The following is a 21,542-nucleotide window of genomic DNA, read 5'->3' as shown; positions in this document are numbered from 1 at the left end:
TATTTGCATTTTCCTAATGATCAAGGATGTTTAGCCTCTTATCATATACTTATTGGCCATTTGTATATCTTCTTTGGAGAAATATCTATTGAAGTGCTTTGCCCACTTTTGAATTTGGTTGTTTGTCTTGTTGTTAAATTGTGGAGTTCTTTATATATTCTGAATTTGAATCTCTTAACAGATGTATGATTTGCATGGAGTGTAATTTTTAATAGAAAGTTTCTAAAAACTATTTTATATATTTTCTGCCTATTTGTTTATATGGCTTTGTACATCTAAGAATTAATTTGGTTACATTTCATAACATATGATCATGTAAATAAGAGAAATAAAAATATTTTTTAAAATTCCTTGTTTCTAAAAGCACTAATCTTAGGTCACATTAATTTTAAATAAATCATGTTTATATTAGAGGCTAACTAGCTAGCATAAGAGATACTAGTCCACTGGGTGATATAACATTCAGTGACACAGCTTTTATTCTGCAAATGAAATTAGAATGTCCATTTGGCTTTTATAGTTCTACAAATTTGAATCATTGAAGAAAATTTGCTCTCATTCCCCAGTGTGTATTTTTGCCCCTCAGTGTCCTCCTCATTTAGAAGCTTTCCTTTGAGCTGAGAGTGATAAAGCAGGTAAATTATAAATTTAAAAAGTTTATTTTGTTCTAGTTTTGTGTTGGACATGTTTGTATTTATATATTGATAGTGTTATTAAAAATTCAGCAGCAGATATTTTTTAAAATGTGAGATCTTTTGAACAGAAGAAGGAATAAAGATGTTTAGTTTCATTTATATGTGGTATCTTAGGGGGGCAACAAAAAACACACACTCATACATACAGAGAACAGATTGGTGGTGAAGAGGGGTGGCATGTAGGCAAAATGGGTCAAAAGATACAAATTTCTAGTTAAAAAATAAATAAGTCATAGCAATTATAGTTATTAATCCTATATTTCATATTTGAAAGTTGCTACATATTTAAAAGTTCTCATCACAAGAAAAAAAATGTTGTAGCTATGCAGGGTGACAGATGTTTAACTAGATTTATTGTGATGACCATTTCCCAATATATACAAACTAGAAGTCTAGTACACGAATTTGTGAAAACTCTGGTATCATGGATCCAGGGCTTCACCCCTGTCAGTGTCAGAGCAATTGAAATGCTGAGAAGCACATCCCAGATTCCCATCCATGTTGATTGTCTGGTGATCTGGTTTCCCACGTTTTGAAAAGAACTCTGTCTCATCTACAAAGGATGCAGTGGATTTGTGACAGAAAAATCCCTAGCACATGCCAAATCATTAATTACAGTCAGTATTTTATTAAGATGCTGCATATAATTCTTAATTTTTAACATTATGATTTCTATATGCATCTGTTCCTATAGTAGCCTGAAAGGGTCACCCATATGTTATTTGTAGGAACTCAAACAAGCACACTTCAGGATGCTATTTTAATCCTGAGCAGGGCATTTGGCAATACCCAATTCCAATGCAGATGAGCCTCCTGACATATAATAGTTTGGCTCTATTCTTCTTTAGGGTGCGGTTCATTTTTTATTTTCCCTGAAGATTGGGGGTGTTATGCTGAGTGGAGTTTATATGTGATACCCAAGGCTAAGGAAACCTGTTGAGTGATATAGGAGATAAAAGCTGGTCCTGAAGAAGCTATGGTGTAATTTGTCTGGTTTTGCTCTTCTGGGCCTGGAGCTGAAATACATTTGAGACCTAGTTTTATCTCTAGTAAGGAAAAGGTTGGGGGTGTCTAATCGCCTGATCAGTGATAGAAAAGACCTGGGGCCCAAACCCCATGATCAGTGATATGCTAGGGGAGGAAAGATTACCCTCGGGTAAGGTTCTTATTTTCCCAGTTTTGCCTTTTGCTAGGCATCTGAAGCTTTCTGCCTTAGTGAGTTTCTGTACCTGGCCCATTGTCCTTGCTCTGGAGGTCTGTCTAATATCCCGCCCTGAAAGATTTTTGGCACGAAATTCTTTCAGAGAAAAGGGACTTCTAGTGTTGAATAAGAGTGATAAAAGTGGACATCCTTGTCTTATTCAAGTTCTTAAAAGGAAACACTAGTTTTTGCCAGTTTTTCAATTTCATCAGTTGTTACTGGCCTACTCAGATTTTCTGATTCTTTCTGATTGAGTTTTGGAAGAATGTATATTTGAGTATGATGTTGGCTGTAGGTTTGTCTTATATGGCCTGTATTATGTTGAGGTATGATCCCTCTATTACCACTTTACTGAGAGTTTTTATCAAAAAAGGGTACTAGATTTTGTTGAATGCTTTTCCTGCATATATTGATGTGATCATGTGGATTTTATCTTTCAATTTGTTTATGTGACGTATCACATTTATTGATTTGCAAATATACCAGTCTTGCATACCCAGAATAAATAGCACGTGATCATGTTGTATGATCTTTTTAATATATTGCTGAATCCGATTTGCTAATATTTTGTTGAGGATTTTAGCATCTGTGCTAAAAAAAACAATTCTTTTTTCATTGTGTCTTTATCTGGGTTTGGACTTAGGGTAATGCTGGCTTCATAGAAAGAGATTGGCAGTGTTCCTTCCTCCTGTATTTTTTTTTTTTTTTTTTTGAATATTTGTAGAGGATAGGTGTTAGTTCTTCTTTGAATGTTTGGTCAAATATCTGTAAATCTATCCCATACTGGACTTTTGTTTACTGAAAGTTTTTCAATGATTGCTTCAATTTCATCAGTTGTTATTGGACTACTCAGGTTTTCTGATTTTTCCTGATTAAGTTTTGGAAGATTGTATGTTTCTAGGAATTTGTCCGTTTTACCCAGGTTGTCCAGTTTGTTGGCATATAGTTGTTCATAGTATTTGCTTACAATCCTTTGTATTTCTATGTTATATAGTCTCTTTAATTTCTGATTTTATTTATTTGTTTATCCTCTCTTTGTTTCTTGATGAGTCTGGCTAGAGGTACATCAATCTTTTGATGAACAGTCTCTTGAATTTATTGATCTTTTACACTTTTTGTTTTTTGTTTTTAGTATCTATGTCATTTATTTCCATTATGATCCTTATAATTTCCCCTGGGTTTTTTTGTTTTGTTATTCTCTTTCTAATTCACTTAGTTATAGGGTTAGACATTTTGTTATTTCTTTTTCTTGTTTCTTGAGGAAGGCCTGTAGTGCTATGAATTTCCCTCTCAGAACTGCTTTCACCATTTTCCAGAGGGTTTGGGTGGTTGTGTGTTAATTTTCATTTGTTTGTAGGAAGTTTTTAATTTCTTACTAGTTCTTATTGTTTAACAATCCATTCATTGTTTAATAACATGCAATTTAGCCTCCATGTAAGAGTGTTTTTGAACTTTTTTACCGTAGTTGAATTCTAACTTCATGACATTGTCATCTGAGGAGATGCTTGGTATTATATCAATCTTCTTGAATTTTTATAGTCTTGTTTGTGCCCTAACATGTGGTCTGTCTTTGAAAATGTATATTGTGTTGCTTTGGAGTGAAATGTTCTGTAAATATCAGTTAAATCCATTGATCTCGTATGTCATTTAAGGCCTCTGTTTCCTTAATTTTTTGACTGGAAGATCTATCCAGTGATGTCAGTGGGGTGTTACAGTTCCCTATTATGACTGTATTGCCGTAAATCTCTCCCTTAAAATCCATTAAGAGTTTATTGATATTCTTGAGTGTTCCTATATTGGATGCATATATGTTCATAACAATTCTATTTCCTTGTTGAATCATTCCTTTTAGTATTATGAAGTGGCATTTTTTTAATCTCTTGTTATGCCCCCCCCCTTAAGTCTATTTTGTCTGATATGACTGTTACTATCCCAAATTTTTTTTCCTTTCTATTTGCATGAAATATATTTTTCTATCCCTTCACTCTCAGTCTGGGTGTATCTTCTGAGATGGGTCTCTTATAGACAGCTTATATGTGGGTCATGTTTTCTTATCCACTCAGTTACCCTATGTCTTCTGACTGGAGCATTTAATCCATTTACATTTAAGTTATTATTGATCGGTATTTATTTTTGCCATTTTTCTTTTCTTTATGTCTATGATCCTCTCTCTCCTTTTATTCTGATTCTTAAAGCAGTCCCTTTAACATTTCTTTTATTGCTGCTTTGGTAGTAATGTACTCCTTTAACTTTTTTTTTTTTTTTTTTGTCTAGAAAGTTTTTTATTTCTCCTTTAATCTAATTTTACTATTTTTAAAATGTATATATTTTTATTGATTTCAGAGAGGAAGGAAGAGGGAGAAAGAGATAGAAACATCATTGACAAGAAAGAATCATTGATTGGCTGCCTCCTGCACATCCCACACTAGGGCTAGAGCCCACAATCTGGGCATGTGCCCTGACCAGGAACTGTGACCTCCAGGTTCATAGGTTAGTGCTCAACCACTGAGCTACACTACCTGGCTCTCCTTCAATTTTAAATGATAAGCTTACTGGATACAATAGTCTTGGATTTAAGCCCTTGCTTTTCATTTAGTTGAGTACTTCATGCTACTCTCTTCTGGCTTGAAGTATTTCTATTTAGAAGACACTTTACATTCTAATGGGAACTCATGTGTAGGTAATATTTTGTCTCTCTCTTGCTGCTTTTAAGATTATTTCTTTGTCTTTAATATTTGCCATTTTAATTATGAAGTCTTTAGGTGTGAGTCTCTTTGGGTTTTTTTTTTATTGGGACTCTGTGTCTCCTGAACTTGTGTGACATTTTCCTTCACCAGGTGGAGAAGTTTTCAGTCATTATTTATTTAAACTGGCTCTCTGTTCCTTGTTCCCCCCTCTTCTCTTTTCTGAAATTCATTTAATGTGGATGTTGTTACATTTTGTGTTGTTCTAGAGTTCCCTTAAGCTATTTTCCTGCTTTTTAATTCCTTTTTTCTATTTGCTGCTGTAATTGGGTATTTCTTTCTATCTTGTCTTCCAAATCTCTGATTCGGTCCTCTGCTTCATCCAATCTACTTTTAATCCCTTCCACTGTGTTCTTGATGACAGATGTATCATTCTTCATTGTTGTCTGGTTGTCATCCTTAGCCTCTATTTCCCTTTTCATGCTATTGTAATTTGTACTAAGTTTCTTAAACATCTTCATAAGTATTGCTTTGAACTCTATGTCTGATAAGTTGCTTGTCTCCATTTGTCTAGTTGTTTTTCTAGCTATTCTTTTTTTCCTCCTCTCATTTGGGGTTTGCTTCTTTGTATCCCTATTTTAGCTATCTCTTTGTATTAATATTTGCCTCTATTCATTCAAAGAACTGTTATGCCTCCAAGTCTTTTCGGGCTGGCCTAATGTATAAAGTGTCTTGAAGGGTCCAGTGATGCAATCTCTTTGTTCACCTGAGCTGGATGCTCTAGGAATTCCCTTTGTGCACCTTATTTGGACTTTCCTGTTGTAATTGAAACTTGATTGTTGATGTCCCATTGGTTGGAAGAATCTCTCCTCTGATGTGCGGTTCAACGCCTACGTCATCATGCCAGTTGTTATACAAAATGGAATAAAACACACAGGTCCTTGCCAAAACCGGTTTGGCTCAGTGGATAGAGTGTCGGCCTGTGAACTGAAAGATCCTGGGTTCAATTCCGTTCAAGGGCATGTACCCTGGTTGCGGGCACATCCCCAGTAGGAGGTGTGCAAGAGGCAGCTGATCGATGTTTCTCATCGATGTTTCTAACTCTCTATCCCTCTCTCTTCCTCTCTGTAAAAAATTAATAAAATATATTAAAAACAACAACAAAAAAAAAAACCCCACACAGGTCCAAACAAAAAACACCATGATCCCTGGCTGGTTTGGCTAAGTGGATAGAGTGTCAGAGTGGACCAAAGGGTCCCACGTTTGATTTTGGTCAAGGGAACAACATGCTTGGGTTGTGGGCTTGATCTCTGGTTGGGGGTGTGCAGGAGGCAGCTGATCAATGATTCTCTCTCATTATTGATTTTTCAATCTCTCCCTTTCCCTTAATCTCTGAAATCAATAAAAATATATTAAAAAAGAAAAACACCATGAAAATTAAGCTAATCAATGCAGTAAATATAGGAATGACTAAGAAGGAAAGAGAAGATAAAGCAAAGAAAAAGAAAAAAAATATGAAAAGACACGTGACCAAAGACTTAGAGGGGTATAAAGAAAAAGGCAGAAAGTAGAAGATGAAAAGATAGAAGCAAGGAGGAAGCTAAAAAAAACCCCAAAACAAACAAACAAACAAATAAAAAAAAAAAAAAAAAACAGTATAGGAGGAAAAAACAAAGAGGAAACAGAAAATAAATGAAATAATAATAATGAAATTAAATGTAGTAATCATGAGTATATTAAGATTTAGCTAGGAAAAGGAAAATGGAAAAGGAATGAGAAAAAAGAAAAAGAAAACAGAATAAGAAAAAATAACAATAAGAATAGGCTAAAGTAGAATAGAATAAAAGGAAAGACAGAATATGCAAGGAAAAAGAAGGGCAAAAACATAACAAAAAGCAAAAAAAAAAAAAAATGCACTCACTCATCCCCAAAAACAAAACCACACATTCATACACTCAAAGACCTTTGGGTCTGCTAATGTGGGCTCACTGGATTTTGCTTTGATGTTGAATCTGGTCCCTTGGTGTGTATCCTGGGTCCCCTGGAAGCTGCTCTAGTGCAGGTAAATGTGAGTCTTTGTCCTTTTCTGGCCCTGGGGAATCTGATTGAGGTCCTAGAGGTTGAAGCCCCTAGTAGTCCAGTATTTAGGGACTCCATAGCCCAGAGGCTGGGCCTGCCTTAAATCTCACACCTTGGTTGTCTCTGTTCTATGCTGTACTCCCTTCCCCCATGGAGCTGGTCCCACAGCTGTCAGCTGCAGGTGCTCTGGTTCAGCAGGGGGCATGAGCCAGATACTGTTGGCATCCCACTCTCTGGTAGCCCCAGTGCTGGAGGCAGGGACGTGGCAGATCCCACTGATGTTCAACTCACTGCACCCTCTGGGCAGTGTATGAAAATAGTCTCGGTGGTGGCGCGGCTGTGCTCCAAGATGGCATGGTTGTGCTGGGAGTGCCTCTTTGTCTAGGAGAGCCTTACTTGCCTACCTGGAGACTCCTGTGAGATCTAACTGTCCTTCTCACACATACACACAGCACACACTCTCTTCTCACTCCCCTTCTTACTCACACTCTCTCCCTCACTCCAGTCCTGTTGAATGCCATGTTGAATCCCTTCTGATATTTTGTTTTTGAAAAACATAAAATGTTAAGTGTGATAGTAACTAAATGATTTTTAGTTTTAGTACACTTGAATTACTAAAGACTGACTCTCACACCAGATTGGTTAGTGTTGCTTGTGTTTCCTACCAGTAAGGTTTGAAAAGTGTCCCTTGGCATTGGAGCCAAAGGCCTAACACATCTTTTTCCTGCCATTTCAACTCTTCTTTTAAAACTGGTTTGAACTTTTATCCTCTTCCTCTCTTGCCTCTTCTCCTCCCACTCCCCACCTCTACTTCTGAGTTGTGGACCACTGCATGCTAGGATCAATTCTATGTGCTGGAGTACTGGTGAAGAGAATGGACACAAATCCATGTCCTGATAAGCTTATGTTGTGATGGGGAAAAGGAAATACTAAAATATAAAACAATTTTGAAAATGGAAAACAAAGTAGAAAGGCTCCCACTTTCAAGTATTAAAACTCACTACAAAGCTATAGTAATCAAAACAGTGAGTTACTGGTATAAGGATAGACATAGAGATCAATGAGTTAGAACTGGAAGTCCAGAAATAAACCCAAATGTCTACAGCCAACATAGTTTTGGCAAAAGTGTTAAGGTCATTCAGTGAGGAAAGCATTGTTTCTTCAACAATGGGGCTGGGATATTTGGATAGCTACTGGCAAAAGAATGAAGTTGAACCCCTACCTCAGCCTAAACACAAAAAAATGAAATGATCAATGGCCTAAATATAAATGCTAAAATCATAAAACCCTCAGAAGAAAACAGGGATAAATCTTCATGACCTTGGATTTAGCAGTGGATTTTTAAATATGACATGGAAAGCTAAGAGAAACAATAAAAAGTAAATAAATTGGATATTATAAAATTAAAAACTTTTGGGCATCAAAGGGCATTAACATGAAAGTATAAAGATTAACCAAAGAACTTTTATGCATTTATGCATAGACCTTGGACATAGACAATAGTGCAGTGAATGCCTACGGTGGGGAATCAGGTGGAGAGGGACAAAAAAAAGGGGGAAATGGGACATCTGTAATACAATGAAAATAAATTTTTAAAAGGCAACATACAAAAAGGAGGAAATATTTTCAAATCATATATTGTACTGTCCATATTTAGACTATTCCAAGAATTGTTGCAATGCAGCACAAAAAGACAAACAATGCAATTTAAAAATAGACAAAGGACTGAAATAGACATTTTTCCAAAGAAAATATACAAGTGACCAATAAGCATATGAAAAAATGCTCAGCACTATTAGTCAACACTATTAGGAGACACCACTTTATACCTACTAGGGAAACGATAAAAACAAGCAAACAAAAAATCTACACAAATAAAAGATAACTATGCAAATTAACCATCATTTTGTGACACCCACCAGCCAATTAGGAGTAAGTATGTAAATTAGCAGGACAAAGAAGGTGGCAGCCACAAAGCCAGCAAAAGCGAGCAGGAGGCTTGAGTCACCCCTGGCAATGAAGGAAGCCAAGCTTCCTGCCCACCTAGCTCAGCCACTGGAGGGGCCTGAGGGCAGTAGCCATGGAGCCACTCGGGGCACGTGGAAGGTTTGGGTTGCCCCCGCCCACCCTGGCCACCACTAAAGGAGGGGCGTGTGGGCAGTGGCCACGGAGCCAGCCTGGTTTACTGTTGCCCACCTAGCTGCCAAGGGAGGGGTCTGCAAACAGCACTCAGTCCCTCACCTAGGCTGGCCAGGCACGGGGGTGTGGCCAGCCTTAAAACAGCCCTCAGCTCCTCACCCAGGCTGGCCACACCCCTCCAGCAGGGACCCTCACCCTATGGGGGCATGGCTGGCCTGCTAACTGCCCCAGCCCCTTGCCCAGCCTGGCACCATCTCCAGTGAGAATTCCCACCCTAATGGGGGTATGGACAGCCTGCAAACCACCACAGGCCCCTTTCCTAGGCTGCCCCACCCCCCAAGGGAATTCCCACCTTGATCCGGGACACACTTCAGGGCAAACCAGCCAACCCCCACCTGTGCACCAGATCTAAACTAAGAAAAGGGTAATGTGCTAATTAGACTGAAAGACCTTTCAGGAGGCCTTCCAGATGTTCTCCTGGACAAAGCCATGGTGGCAGGGCCGAAGTAGAGGTGGTTAAGAGCCAAGAGGGGCAGGCAGTTGTGGGTGATCAGACCAGGATGGAATGGCAGTTGTGGCTGATCAGGCTGCTGGGGGGGTGGGGAGGGTATTGTGGGTGATCAGGCCAGCAGGGGGGGGGCAATTGGAGGTGAGCAGGCAGTGGGGGGGGGGCGCGTTGGGGGCAAGCAGGCCAGCAGGCAGAGTGGTTAGGGGCCATCAGGCAGGCAGGCAGATAGGTGAGCTATTAGGAGCCAGCAGTCCTGGGTTGTGAGAGGGATGTCCAACTGCTGGTTTAGACCCAATCCTGCAGGGATCGTGCCCAAACTGGCAGTTGGACGTCTCCCAAGAATCCTGGATTGTGAGAGAGTGCAGGCCGAACTGAGGGATCCCACCCACCTATGCACAAATTTCATGCACTTGGTCTCTAGTCTATGTATGTAAAACCCTAATATGCAAATAGATCAAATGGCAGAACAACCGAACAACCAGTTGCTATGATGTGCACTGTCCACCAAGGGGCATGCGTGGAACCTGGTGGGTGTCAGCAGGAGGTGGCAGAGCATAGAACATGGTGGGTGTCAGCTGTGGCGGGATGGTGGAGCAGGTGAGTGGGGGCACCAGACCAAGGCAGGGTGTGGGTTGCTGTCATCAGGGCAAGCCTCTGGTGGTTACTGAAAATTCTTTGTTCCTGTGTGCCACGGTCCCCTCTGGTGCTCACACCTGCTGCTGGTGCCAGCCCCGCTCGCACCCACTGCTGGCACCTAGCACTGGCCCTGATCTCTTGGCACCTTCAGCAGGTATGAGCAGCAGCTGCTGACCCCAATCACCCCTCAGGGTTTCTCCACCTCCCCCTGCTCCTGAGGGGTGATCAGGGAAGTAGCCACTGCTCTCACCTGCTGCTAGTGCTGGGCCCAATCACTTCACATCATCAGCAGTGCGAGTGTGGCTGATGCCATCAATGTGTGGGAGCAGCAGTGGTGGAAGTGGGGCTGCCGGCAGACAGGGGACTGGGGCCTCAGTGGGAGGAGCAAGGCACGGGCACAGAGGGTGGACCAAGACCTCCCCCTGTGCCCACTGCAGCCTCGCTGCCCACAGTTCCTTTCAAGGTGCATGAATTCATGCACTGGGCCCCTAGTGGAAAATAGTAAGTGTTGGTAAAGTTGTGGAGAAACTGAAACTCATATTTCTGTTGGGAATGTAAAATGGTTTAGCAGTTATGGAAAACACCTTGGTAGTGTCTCAAAATGTTAAACAAAAAATTACCATGTGACCCAGAAATTCTACATACTCTAAAGAATTGAGTAAGGGACTCAAACAAATAGTTGTGCACAAATGTTCATAACAGCACTATTCACAATAGTCTGAAGGTGGAAACAACACAAATGTTCATCAACACTTGAATTAATGAAAAAATATACACATGTCTCCTAAAGGCCTGGTGCATAAAATTCATGCATGGGGGTGGGGTGGGGCTGTCCCCTCAGCCAGGCCTGGGACCCCATCAGGGAATGTCCAATTGCCAGTTTATGCATCCACTTTTAACAGATGACAGCTCCATTGTTGTTTCTTTCATTTCATGCTTAAACCCATTGGAATTATTAGGTATTCAAAGTATGTATACATTTTGGAGGGACACCCTGTATATCTCTTGTCAGCAGTGAAAGGAACCAATGGTGGGCTTGGAACCAACAGACGGAACCTTGCTCACTCCCCGCATGTCTCCCCACTCCGCTTTCCACCTTCAGGGGCAGTGGGAGAATCAATGTTTTCTCTCATTAACAAGGAAAAGCATGTCCTGTCACTCGCTTCCCGGCAGGAACGTGCTAGGTCCTGAACAAGTGAGGGTCAGTCAAGGCAGCCTTCACCCATGGGCGCCAATACCCCCAGTGCGCATTCCTCCTCTGCAGTCGCCCTGACTCTCCTGCCATTTCACTGAGAGGATGGACCTCCTCACCTCCATCTTGAACAATGACTTAAGGCACCTCAGCAAGGGCCACTCCATGACCTTCAGGTGCCTTAGCACCCTCATTAGCCCCACGGAGGCAATCTTGTCACTGTACTGGCCTCCGTGGGAACAGGGTATCACAACTCCACCCCCTCACTGTCATATCACAGGTGCCCACCCCGAGCATCCAGACACGCCCCAAAGGATGTCAGATGCTGAAGGGGATGTGTGCAAGTCATGTGGGGCACTTAGTCATGCCAGGGTTGATGGAAGTGTGGTGGAGGGGTGGGGGGAACCTGCTTGAGCCGTGCTCCGGGACTGTTGCGGGTGCATGTGGGTGACAGTGCACTGGGGGACATGTGGGATGGCGGAGACGAGGTTGCACACATCAAAGGCCTAGGCCTGTGCCTGTGCAGATCCACAAACTGGTGTGGTGCGGTGCAACCAAGGGGACATCAGTCTGGCCCACCACAGTGGCTGTCCCTGTGATCGTGCACCTTCTGGCACATGTCAGTCACAGGGGCCATCACTGTCACAGCTGCCTTGTCACTGGGCCCTGTCCTACCTTTGTCACTAGGGTCTTTCCAGGCCTTCAGCACAGAGGGAACCAGGCTGTCCACTGTGATGCCTGCAGTGCGCTTGCCTCCTCCTCTGGAGCCAGGTGTGCTCCAAGGCGGGATCTTCCCACAAGCCTCACCAGAAACAGCTTGGGGAGGGTGCCTCAGGGCTGGTGGGACTGACAGAAGTGGAGGTGTGCCATGGAGGTGGTGCTTGCATTTCAGTTAACTTACACAATGTGTTTTATACCACAGCATGTGGCGGCAGCTGTGAGTGGCACTAAGTGGAGCCTGCGGGCCATCAGAAGCACTCACTGCTGCTGCCACCCCCATGTGGGGAGTACAGGCTACAGGCTGCCCTTCACCTGGCCCGCCTCTCCCACCCCCATCCCCACTGCCAGAGGTCTCCGCCCACCCGAACCTGCTGTGCACACAGCCTGTTTGGTCGTTAGACATGTTGTTTAGGTTGTGATGGCCCCTGGCTTTTTATATATTAGGATATATACTAGAGGCTTAATGAGCGAAATTCTTGCACTCAGGGGTGTCCCTTTGCCTGGCCTGCTCCCTCTTGCAGTCCGGGAGCCCTCGGGGGATGTTTGACTGCCAGGTTAGGCTTGTTTTGCATGGGGAGCGGGTCTTAGCAGGCAGTTGGACATCTTTAGCGCTGCCATGGAGGTGGGAGAGACTCCCACCATCACCGCTGTACTCACTAGCTATGAGCCTGGCTTGTGGCTGAGCAGCGTTCCCCTTGTGGGGGTGCACTGACCATCAGGGGGAAGTTCTTACATTGAGTCTCTGCCCCCTTGTGGTCAGTGCACATCATACCAACTGGTCAACCAGTTGTTCTGGTTGTTCTGATCATTTGGTCATAACAGTCACTAAATCTTATACATGTATGTCTCTAAAGATTAAGTCTTCTTTGTTGTTATTGTTAATATAGTTTTTTGCTATATAACATGATATTGTAAGATTGCATTATTTATCTATTAATTTTCTTTCTTTTTTATATTTATTTTTTAGAGTATTACAAATGTCACCCCCTTTTTCCCTCTTACCCCCCATCTCCCAATTTCTACCCTGCCCCAGGCTTTCACACCCTATTTTCTGTGTTCATGGACAATGCATATCTTATATAATAAAAGCCCTAAGGGCATAACAGCTGTAACGACCACCAGGGACCAGACACTCAACCCAGGAGGAGGGGAGGCACAGTGAGGCCTGGAGGCACATGCTATGTCCCAGGGATCCCAGGAACTGAAAGCCCAGAGTTTACTTTCCAATAAAAAAAATTTTTTTTTAAATGACTGATGCTGCTACCCTGGAAAGAAAGGCTCCAGGAAGGAAAGTTCTTCCCAGGCCCCGCCTTGCCTGGCTGATGCGCCGTGTCTCACAGGGACTCACTAGTGATGTGTGGCTACTTCCAACTACTGGCTTCCTGCCTGGCCCTTCCTAAACTACGTGCGCTTGGGGGAGTGGCTTTGGCCTCCCTGGCCAATAGCACCACATCAGCTCTGTCTTTCAGCATCTGGCTTCCTGCCTGCTCCTTCACATACTACATGTGTTTGGGGGCATGGCTTCGCCCCCTCCCCCTCCAATTGTAACTGACATCCATGTGCAGTTACACTGCATGTTTACATTTGTAAAGAGGCAGGTAAGGCTGCTCCTGCTTCCCACTTTACCTTCTAGGCTAAGAAAGACCTGCTGATCTCCATGTTAGTCTTCCCGTCCAGAATCAAAACCTCTTGGGTATGAACGATTCCAGCGATGGCCCCAACACACTCTCCATGTTACTGTTACTGACATTCTCAGTCGTTGCAGCCTGTTCCCCAGCCTGCAGTGCCCTTTTCCACCCACTGCCACTACTCACCTGTCACCCCTGAGGACCACCTTATGTTATCCTATCTGAAATGTGAGCAAGGTTTCAAATGGCCCCCTATCAATAGCTCCCTTGCCCTAGCTTTCTTCCTCTAAAAACCTTGTATTTTAAATATATATATTTGATTGATTTTGGAGAGGGAAATGGAGATAGAAACATCAATGATGATAAAGAATCATTGATTGGCTGCCTCCTGCACATTCTAAACTGGGGATCAAAACCTTTCCTAGCCCAACCCCCATCCCTCCCCCTGCCAGCACTGAGGGAAGGAGAGGGGGGAGGAGGGGAACTCTGGGGTGGCACAGCGCAGAGGACAGTGTCAGCATCTGGCGTCTGTTCCTTCTGCACCCGGCCCAGGCATCATTACTCCCTCTCCTGACCCTTTGGGCCCTGATCAGCCTGGTCCTCATTGGTCTTGATCGCCTGCCAGATGTAGGAACCCCACCCGTGCAAGAATTTCGTGCACTAGGCCTCTAGTCCTATCTAATAAAGAGGGAATATGCTAATCAACCCTCACACCATTGCAAAGACGGCAGCGCTCACAGCCCATAAGGAGGGAATATGCTAATGGACTGCCCCGCCCTCAAAGATGGTGGCTCCCACAATCAATAAGGAGGGAAAATGCTAATCGAAGCCCCGCCCTCAAAGATGGTAGTGCGCACAGCCAATAAAGAGGGAATATGCTAATTGTCTGTTATGCCCTCAAAGATGGTGGCCCCCACAGTACAAGAGGATGGGGCTCAGTCCCCTCAGCCCCGCCAGGGCTGCAGGCATGTGGCAAGGCAAGTCCTGCCCCTAGGTGGGCCCAGCCACTCTGCATGCCTGCCCTCAGAGTCCCCAGTCCGCTCAGCCTCCCACCTTCTCAGGGCCAGCCTGAGGTGCAGGCAAGCCTCAGATGGTAGGTAATTAGGGCTGGCTGAGGTTTGAACTGCTGGCAGTGGCAGCAGCAGAAGTGTGATGGGGGCATTGTCTTCCCCTAATTGCCCGGTCATGTCCTGCCCCTGAGGGCTCTCAGACTGTGTCAGACTGTGAGAGAGGGTAGGCTGGGCTGAAGGACCCCTCCCTCCAGTGCATGAATTTGCATGAACTGGGCCTCTAGTCCTATCTAATAAAAAGGTAATATGCAAATTAACCATCACTATGTCACAAAGATGGTGGTACCTATAGCCACAAGATGGCAGCGCCCAGTCTTTTCAGCCCCACTGGAGTTCCCCAGTCCCAGGGGTTGGCCGCTGAGAGCAGGCAGTGTGATTGGCCTGGTGGAATGCTTGCTTTATTGCTGCACCCAGATCAGGTTGGCCCCCAGAGCTGGAGTGGACACAGACAGGGACAGGGACAGGGACAAGGACAGAGGTAGGGACAGGGGGGCTGGCCTGCAGTTTCTGTGTCTGAGTGCAGGCCTGGAGAGGAGAGGGCGGGCCCATCTCCCATGGAAGCTGTGCGGGTCCCTCCCACCTTCCGTGGATGTGGTGGGGTTCCCTCCTGGCTCCTGTGGATGCTGGCAGCTCACTTCCACCTTCCAGAAGCAGCGCGGCTCCCGGGAGGCACACTGTAGTTCCCACAGGGATGGTGGGCAGCCTACTGCATGCTATGTCACGTGATTGGCTACTAATATGTATATAAGTTCTTCGTTTAATCTTTTCCCAGCCCCTTGCCCTTTTTCCTCTGAGATTCATCAGTCTGATCCATGTTTCCATGTCTCAGGTTCTATTTTATTCATCAGTTTATGGTGTTCATTAGATTCCACATATAAGTGAGATTTAGTGATATTTGTCTTTCTCTGTCTGGCTTATTTTGCTTAGCATAATCATCTCTAGGTCCCTCCATGTTCTCTTAAAGGGAATGAAGTTCTTTTTTATTACAGCATAGTATTCCATGGTGTAAATGTACCACAGCTGTTTTATACACTCATTTACTGAGGGGCACTTGGGCTGTTTCCAGATCTTAGCTGTCGTAAATTGCACTGCTATGAACATAGGAAGTCCGTGGTTTTTTAATTACTGCGCACATCCTTTCTGATAGGTGTTTCAGGTTTTTTAGGCTATATTCTTAGAAATGGGATCACTGGGTCAAATGGCAGTTCCATATTTAATTTTTTTGAGAGAATTTCATTCTGTTTTTTATAGTGGCTATACTATTGTAGTTTGCATTCCCACCAGCAGTGTATTAGGGCAGTGGTAGCCAACTGGTGGTCTGTGAGGCCTGAAAGGTTGGTGACCGCTGTACTAGGGTTCCTTTTTCTCCACATCCTCACCAGCACTTGTTGTTTGTTGATTTATTGGTGATAGCCATTCTGACAAGTGTGAGGTGATACTTCATTGTGGTTTTAATTTGTATATCTGATGATTAGTGATTTTGAGCATTTTTCCTATGTTTCTTGGCTATCTGTATGTCCACTCTGGAGAAATGTCTATTTAGACCCTTTGCCAATTTTTTAAGGATTAGTTGTCTTCCCAGTGCTGAGATCTTTACATATTTTAGAAGTTAACCCTTATCAGATGTATCATTGGCAAATATGTTCTCCCATACAGTAGGTTGTGTTTTCATTTTGATGGTGGCTTCTTTTGCTATGCAGAAGCTTTTTAGTTTGATGAAGTCCCATTTGTTTATTTTTGCCTTTGTCTCTCTTGCCCTAGGTAACAAATCAGTAAAAATTCTGCTACTTGAGATATCTAAGATTTTGCTGCTTGGGTTTTGTTCTAGCATTTTTATGCTTTCACAGTTTACATTTCTTAAAAATATATTTTTATTGGTTTCGGAGAGGGAGAGAGAGATAGAACATCAATGATGAGAGAGAATCATTGATTGGTTGGCTTCTGCATACCTCCTGCTGGGGAACTAACCTGCAACCCTGTCATGTGCCCTGACTTTAATCCAACCATGACCACCTGGTTTGTAGATCAACCACTGAGCAACACCAGCTGAGCCACAATTTACATTTAAGTATTTTATCCATGTTGAGTTTATTCTTGTGTATGGTGTAAGTTGGCATTCTAGTTTCTTTTCTTTTTCTTTTTTTGTATATACCTGTACAAATTTCCCAATACTATTTATTGAAGAGACTGTCTTTGCTCCATTGTATGCTCTTGCCCCCTTTGTCAAATATTAATTGAGCACAATGGCTTGGGTAGAATTTTGGGCTCTCTGTTCTGTTCCATGGATCTATATGCCTATTACTTTGCCAGTAACAGGCTAGTTTGATTACAGTATTTTGTAAAATAACTTTATATTCCTTATTGTGATCCCTCCAACTTTGTTATCTAAAGATTGCTTCACTTATTTGCGATCTATTTGGTTCTATGTAAATTTTTGGAGAATTTGTTCTAGATCTGTGAAATATTTCATTGGTATTTTTTAAATGTATTTTATTGATTTTTTACAGAGAGGAAGAGAAAGGGATAGAGAGGTAGAAACATTGATGAGAGAGAAACATCGATCAGCTGCCTCCTGCACATGTCGTAAGGGTATATGCTCACAACCAAGGTACATGCCCTTGACTGGAATAGAACCTGAGACCTTTCAGTCCACAGGCCGATGCTCTATCCACTGAGCCAAATTGTTTAGGGCTCCATTGGTATTTTAATAGGTATTGCATTCAATCTATAAATTGCTTTGTGTAGTATGGACATTTTAAATGATGTTAACTATACCAATCCATGGACACGGTATATTTTTCCACTTGTTTATATCTTCTCTCTCTTTTTTCAACATCCTGTGGTTTTCTGAGTACAGGTCTTTTACCTCATAGGTTAAGTTTATTCCTAAGTATCTGAAGCTATGGTAAATGGGAATTTTTTTGTGCATTGTATTTCTTTATTTTTTTTAATGTATTTTTGTTGATTTCAGAGAGGAAGGGAGAGGGAGATAAAGAGATAGAAACATCAGCGATGAGAATCATTGATTGGCTGCCTCCTGCATGCCCCCTACTTGGGATAAAGCCCACAACCCAGACACCTGCCCTTGACCAAAAGCAAATCTGGGACCCTTCAGACCTGCAGGCCGATTCTCTATCCACTATTCTCTATTCTCTATCCAAAACAGCTAGGACTAAATTGTATTTCTAAGAGTTTATTATTGGTGTATAAAATTGCCATGGGTTTCTGGGTGTTAATTTTGTATCCTGGTGTAAATTTGTATTGACAAATTCATTTATTTCATCTAGTAGTTTTGTTAGTGGAGTCTTCACTGTTCTCTTTGTACAATATGTGATCTCCTTTCCAATTTGGATGCCTTAATTTTGCTTCTTCCAATACTATGTTGAATAAGAGTGTTGGACTTCCAATACTATGCTTAATAAGAGTGTTGAAGGTGGACATCCTCCTTGTTCCTCTTCTTAGGGGAAATGATTTTAGTTTTTGCCCACTGAGCATGATGTTGGCTGTAGGTTTATTATATGAGAAAGCAAGGAAATATTGATACATGTTTATTATCTTGAGGCATATTCCTCTATTCTCACTTTGCTGAGAGTTTTTATCAAAAAGCGTGTTGGATTTTGTCTAATATTTTTTTCTGCGTCTATTGATTGCGTCAGTTTTTTTTGTTTGTTTGTTTCAGTTTGTTTATGGGATGCATCATACTTATGGATTTGTGGATGTTGTGCCAACCTTGTATCCCCAGATTAAATTTTACTTAGTCATTATGCATGATCTTTTTAATATATTGCTGGATCTGAATTGTTAATATTTTGTTAATAAATTTATCATCTAGGCTCATCAGACATATTGGCCTGTAATTTTCTTTTGGAATTGGGATAATGCTGGCCTCATTAAAAATTGCTTGGAAATGTTCCTTCTTGGATATTTTGGAATAGTTTGAAAATAGGTGTTAGTTCTTCTTTGAATATTTGGTAAACTCACCAAGCCTTCTGGCTCAGGGCTTTTATTTGCTGGGAGGTTTATTTTATTTTATTTTTTATTACTGTTTCAATTTTATTTGTTGTTATTGGCTTATTTCAGTTTTCTGATTCTTTCTGACTGAGTTTTGAAAGATTGTATTTTTCTAGGATTTTTTCCATTTTTGGCATAGAGTTGTTTGTAATACTTTCCTTTTTTTATTTTTTCATTAAGGTATTACATGTGTACATATCTTACCATTGGCCCCCCCCCCACTCCCATACATGCCCTTCCTCCATAGAGTTTTGCATCCATTGGTTATGTTTATATGCATGCATAAAAGTACTTTGGTTGATCTCTTATCTCCCCCATATCTCCCTACCCTCCCCACTGTAATTTGACAGTCTTTTTGTTGCTTTATTGTCTATGTATCTATCTTTTTGTTCATCAATGTATAATGTTCTTTATTATTCATAAATGAGTTAGATCATGTTGTGTTTTTCTTTCATTGGCTTATTTCACACAGCATGATGTTCTCCAATTCCATCCAGGTTGCTGCAAATTATAAGAATTCTTTCTTTTTTATGGCAGCATAGTATTCCATTGTGTAGATATACCATAGTTTTTGGATCCAATCATCTGCTGATGGGCACTTAGGCTGTTTCCAAATCTTAGCTATTGTAAATTGTGCTGCTATGAACATAGGGGTGCATATATCCTTTTTGATTGGTGTTTCTAGTTTCTTAGGATATATTCCTAGGAGTGGGATTACTGGGTCAAATGGGAGTTCCATTTTCAGTTTTTTGAGGAGACTCCACACTGTTCTCCACAGTGGTTGCACCAGTCTGCATTCCCACCAGCAGTGCACGAGGGTTCCTTTTTCTCCGCAACCTCGCCAACACTTGTCATTTGTTGATTTGTTGATGTTGGCCATTCTGACAGGTGTGAGATAGTACCGCATTGTCATTTGATTTGCATCTCTCAGATAATTAGTGACTTTGAGCATGTTTTCATGTGTCTCTTGGCCTTCCTTCTGTATTCTTTTGAAAATATTCTATTTAGGTCCAGTGCCCATTTTTAAATAGGATCATTGTCTTTTTTTATTTAGTTGTATAAGCTGTCTGTAGATGTTGGAGATTAAACCTTTATCAGTGATAACATTTGCAAATATGTTCTGCCATACAGTAGATTTTCTTGTTTTGTTGATGGTTTCTTTTGCTGTAAAAACGCTTTTTATTTTGATGTTGTCCCATTTGTTTATTTTCTCTTTAGGTTCCATTGCTCTAGGGATAGTATCAGTAAAGAAATTCTTTCGGCCGGGACCGGTTTGGCTCAGTGGATAGAGCGTCGGCCTGCGGACTGAAAGGTCCCGGGTTCGATTCCGGTCAAGGGCATGTACCTTGGTTGCGGGCACATCCCCCCGTGGGGGGTGCGCAAGAGGTGGCTGGTCGATGTTTCTCTCTCATTGACGTTTCTAACTCTCTGTCCCTCTCAATTCCTCTCTGTGTAAAATCAATAAAATATATTAAAAAAAAAAAAAGAAATTCTTTCGGCATATGTCAGAGATTTTGCTGCCTGTGGATGCCTCTAGTATTTTTATGGTTTCCCGTCTTATGTTTAAGTCCTGTATCCATTTTGAGTTTATTTTTGTATATGGTATAATTTGGTGATCTAGTTTTGTTGTTTTTAAAAAATATATATATTTTATTGATTTTTTACAACAAGGGAGAGGGATAGCTAGAAACATCGACCAGCTGCCTCCTGCACACCCCTACTGGGGATGTGCCTGCAACCAATGTACATGCCCTTGACTGGAATCAAACCCGGGACCTCTCAGTCCGCAGCCCGATGCTTTATCCACTGAGCCAAACCGGTTTTGGCTGGTGATCTAGTTTCATTCTTTTGCATGTATCTGTCCAATTTTCCCAACACCATTTATTGAAGAGACTGTCTTGACTCCATTGTATGTTCATGCCTCCTTTGTCAAATATTAATTGAGTATAGAGGTTTGAGTTGATATCTGGATTCTGTATTCTATTCCATTAATCTATATGTCTGTTCTTGTGCCAGTACCAGGCTGTTTTGAGAACAGTGGCTTTGTAATACAGCTTGAAATCTGGTATTAAGATCCCTCCTACTTTGTTCTTCTTTTTCAGGATTGCTGTGGCTATTTGGGGTCATTTTTTGTTCCAGATGAATTTTTGGAGACTTCTTTTAAGGTCTGTGAAGTATGCCATTGGTATTTTTTATTTTATTTATTTATTTTTTCCATTGGTATTTTAATGGGGAGTGCATTGAACCTATAGACTGCTTTGGACATTTGGATGATGTTGATTTTACCAATCCATGAACATGGTATGTTCTTCCATCTGTTTACATCTTTCTCTATCTCTTTTTTCAGTGTTGTGTAGTTTTCCGCATATAGGTCTTTTACCTCCTTAGTTAAGTTTATTCATAGGTATCTTAGTTTTTTTGGTGCAATGGTAAATGGGACTGCTTTTTTAGTCTCTGTTTCTCTAAGTTCACTATTGGTGTATAGAAAGGCCATAGATTTCTTGGTGTTAATTTTGTATCCTGCTACATTGCCAAATTCATTTATCAAGTCTATTAGTTTTTTGATGGAGTCTTCTGGGATTTTCATGTACAGTATCATGTGATCTGCAAATAAGGACAACTTTACTTCTTCTTTTCCAAATTGGATGCCTTTTATTTCTTTTTCTTGTTTAATTGCAATGGCTAGTACTTCCACTATAATGTCAAACAGGAGTGGTGAGAGTGGGCATTCCTGTCTTGTTCCTGTTCTTAGAGGGAATGGTTTTAGTTTTTGCCCATTGAGTGTGATGTTTGCTGTGGGTTTATCTTATATAGCTTTTATTATATTGAGATATGATCCTTGTACTCCCACCATGTTGAGAGTTTTTATCAGGAAAAGATGTTGGATTTTGTGAAATGCTTTTTCTGCATCAATTGATATGACTATATGATTTTTATCTCTCAATTTGTTTATGTTGTATATCACGTTTATTGATTTGT

General features: G+C 41.7%; 2 protein-coding genes across 7 annotated transcripts in view; both read left to right on the top strand.

Moving 5' to 3' along the window:
• The window catches only part of SMAD9 (SMAD family member 9), a 109,141-nt gene that overhangs the window by 4,504 nt on the left and 83,095 nt on the right, over positions 1-21,542 (top strand). The window contains exon 2 of one of the 6 annotated variants that reach the window (XM_084879569.1): positions 20,666-20,728. The exons of the other annotated variants lie outside the window; for them this stretch is intronic. The gene's annotated coding sequence lies outside the window, so the exon portion shown is untranslated. The remainder of the gene's footprint in view (positions 1-20,665; positions 20,729-21,542) is intronic. 6 annotated transcript variants of the gene reach the window in all.
• Positions 1-21,542, top strand: part of LOC311619666 (general transcription factor II-I repeat domain-containing protein 2-like) — a gene marked incomplete at its 5' end in the record, with an annotated part of 100,051 nt that overhangs the window by 7,002 nt on the left and 71,507 nt on the right. The gene's annotated exons all lie outside the window — the stretch shown is intronic.

The sequence above is a fragment of the Pipistrellus hanaki genome, assembly GCF_964339955.1.
Source record: "Pipistrellus hanaki genome assembly, chromosome: 3".
NCBI lineage: Eukaryota > Metazoa > Chordata > Mammalia > Chiroptera > Vespertilionidae > Pipistrellus > Pipistrellus hanaki.
Note: the sequence above shows the minus strand (reverse complement) of the source record. Positions and strands in the feature narration are given on the sequence as shown.